Consider the following 3669-nt stretch of genomic DNA (forward strand, 5'->3'; position numbering starts at 1 on the left):
ATGTGTGTGTGTGTGTGTGGTGTGTGTGTGGTGTGTGTGTGTGTGGTGTGTGTGTGTATGTGTGTGTGTATGTGTGTGTGTGTGTGGTGTGTGTGTGTGTGATGTGCATTTCCGATTCACAATGTAAAAATCTATTTTTTTTTTCCCTACTGGTTGCAACCCCTGAAGTTTAAATCTGCTGGAGTGGAAATTCCAAGGGGAAAAGTCCACACTGCTAGAAACAAGTCTGTGAGGTGAGCAACTGGAGGAGTTTGGTGGTGAATGTGAAGATTCGTGAGAGACTGCTCTTCTGGCTCCAGAGAGCAAGAGGGCACCTCTGGCTGGGGTGGATTATGAATGATCCCCAAAGAAACTCTTGGAAGGCCTCACTCCTAATCGGGGCAGTGAGAAGTGTTTGGCAGAAGCCGTAGGAACTCTGAAAGCAGATTTCAGCAGTTCTTGGTTCTATGTCCTAAGTGGAGAACGGACCATCTTGAACTTGCACTGGCAGAAAAGACAGTTAAAGCCTGAAGATGTTGTCCCTAGAACAAAGGCTGTCTTCTTATTTACTTCCCTACGTCTCTAGCACCAAACACTTACAAGCGACCTGCCTGTTCAGGCCACATGCGTGGCAGGAAGAGTATGGGTCTTGTAGGCAGGAGAGCCTATCTTTAGGGCCATGAGCTGCATGGGATCGAACCCACAACCTCTTTACATCTAGACCAAGACAGATAAGGCTTGTTGCACAGGCCCCTGGGAGGTTGATAGCCCCATCACTGTGTCCAGTAGCTGGCACCTCACGTGTGGGGTACCAGCAGTTCAGAGCTGCCTTTTTCCTCAGAGACCACACTGAGCCTGGAGTCTAGAGGAAGACTGAGCAGTAAGGACATGGATGGTTTCCAGTCCTGAAGGCTTCAGCCCATTCCAGGTTACCCACTGAACCCTTATCTCCAGTCTGTTCTGACCCACAGCTTCCGGCATTCCCCAGGGCGGTGAGTGGAGCTCGCTTGCTTTCTCACCAACTAGGGAGGTCTCTTTGTGTGTCTAGCCAGCAACTCTGACCTTTATTCTAGTCCAGGAATTGGCTCGTGGCCCACTGGCTGGCCTTGGACCTAAAGGCATGAAATCTGGTCTGTGCTCTCTCTGAGTCCTTGGCCAGAAGTCTAGTGTACCACGTTCAGGCACACCTGATCAGCCATGAGTATCTGCTGGAATCTTTGGAAAGGCTTCAGCTCAATAGGGCCTAAGTATACAAGTTTTTGTCTCTTAGCTCTTAGCCCAGCTGCTGGATTAGTTCCTACCCCCACCCCCATCCCTGTCCTCTGACCTGGCTGCTCGGCTCTCACTTGCTTCTTCTGGACCTTTGCCTAGGTGCTCTCTTCTCTAGGCTCCCACATAGTTCTGTAAATCTCTCTCCAACACTGCTTAGTCCACTGGGGGGGAGGGGTCCCTTGGGGGGGCGGGGTCCCTGTTCCAAGGCCGGCACTCAGTGGGTGCTCCATCGACTTCCTCTCAGAAGTCGTCCTGTTTTAAAAAGACTGCTCACCAGCAACTAAGCCACAGCCTTATTTCGGGGTTCAAGGAACAGGGGAGGCAGCCTAAATGGGATAATCCATCCTGAGTCACTACCTGAGCGCTCCAAGTGACTGTTGAAGGCCCTCAGGAATATGACAATTAAGCTATTTAAGTCTCATTTCTGGGGAGACATGAGAAGGATTTCTGTATGGAAATAGAATAGATATAAACTCCACTCATATGGAACACCCTCTGTGCATCTTCCCTGAGGCCGTGGTAAATAAAAATGGGAGGGAAGGGCAGCGGCAGGGCAAGGCGAAGTCAAGGTGGGCTTCCGGACTTCAAGGCTCCTCCTCAGCCACGTCATTTACTCCCTTACTGCCAGCGACAGGCACTTTCACTGGCCGTCTAGTGTGTTCTCCATGTCCTGGGTCTCTTGACGGCCACCTGGGCTTTGAGAGCAGCATATGGGGGTTTGAGTGTAAGGAGTAGCTCTCACCAAGTGGTTGGTGGCTGGGAGGCCAACAGAAACCTGCCCTAGGCAGAATCTCAGCCTGGCCTGTGGGATGCGGTGCAAAATGGTGAAACAGGCCTGGGTGTGTAAAAAGAAAGGAAATGACCCTGAAGTGGATGTGGAGGTAGGGAGAACCTGTCTGGGGGGAGGGGGGGGGAGAGAGAGAGAGAGAGAGAGAGAGAGAGAGAGAGAGAGAGAAGAATGAAATAGCATTGAGCCTTAGAACAAGAGGTCACTTCACCCCCACTAGTGTGGCCATATTTAAAAGACACAGAATTACAAGTGTCGACAAAAACAAGAAAGGAACAAGAGCTGTGTCTAAAGTCAGGCCTTCCCTACCTACCTGGGGAGGGAGGCAGAGATAGCCAGGTCCCCTAGACTTGCATCCCAGCCTGCAAGTAGGCTCCGGGTCAAGGAGACACCATCTCAAAATAAACAACAATAAAACCAAAACAACAACCATGATCCCCCAGACCAAACATCAAAACAAAGCAAAATGGTGAATAACACCCAAGAACGACACCTAATGTTGTCCTCTATCGTCTACAGGCATGTGCATATCACACACACACACACACACACACAATGTGGAGACAGTTGTTGGAAAGTAAAATGCTGCTTTGGAAACGGATCCATCCCCCCAAAAAATTACCTGAGTGACCTGGTGATTCCACTGGAGGTATATCCAAGCTACACAGACTTGTATAGTAATATTCTAGCCACTTCATCCATAACAGCCCAAAATAAAAACGTAGATAACCATCGGTTGACAAGCAGCCAAACAAAATGGTTCATATGCATATGGTGGGAGATTCGTCTGTTTGAGGCGCTGCTACACTCCCTGCTACACTGGCCCACATACATTCAGCCTGAAGACACCGTGGAAGAAGTCAGTCACAGAGACCACATGCTGTATGACTCCATTTATAGAAAATGTTCTGAACAGGCAAATCCACCGTGGCTGGAAAGCAGATTAGAGGTTTCCAGAGGCTGGGAGAAGGGAAGAATGAGGAAAGGCTACCCACAGAGGTTTATATTTATTGGGGAAAGGGGGTAGTGACCAAAATGTTCTGGAATTAGATAATAACTATGGTTGCACAACTTTGTGAATATACCAAAACCCCACCGAAACGCACATTTTAAAAGCGTACATTCAGTGTTATGTGATCCTATCTAAAGTCTTGTGAAAGGGGGTGGCCTGGGGCGGGGGATGACTGCTACCGAGAGGAACAGCGAAATGCTGCACTACTGTTGCCTCCTGTCCCACTAGCAAATTCGCATGGACTTTGAGGCCTGAAACTTCGCACCTAGCAGGCCCTTGAGCCCTGGGATTCTGAGGACTCTGTTGACAGGAGTCATCTAGGACTGGGGAGGCGTCTGCAGGTCTCGAAGTTGGCGGCCACTGAACAGAGTTAAAGATTGGAGCGCCAACTCTTTTAAAGCAGCCCGGAGCGAATTCTCATTTGTGTCCCAGGCTCCGCGGTGGCTGCCGGGGCTGCGGGTCGGTGCGGTGAGTACGTGGGGCCGAGGGACCCTGCCTGATGCCAGCTGTCCCAGCGTCCGCAGTGGCGCCGTTTTGGGGTCGCCGCGGCCAATTGGAAAGCGCTCGAGGCCCAGGGGACGCGGTCGCTTTAAGGCGGCGGCGGGGCGGGGACGGCGGC

This window comes from Microtus ochrogaster, unplaced genomic scaffold (genome assembly GCF_000317375.1).
Source record: "Microtus ochrogaster isolate Prairie Vole_2 unplaced genomic scaffold, MicOch1.0 UNK24, whole genome shotgun sequence".
NCBI lineage: Eukaryota > Metazoa > Chordata > Mammalia > Rodentia > Cricetidae > Microtus > Microtus ochrogaster.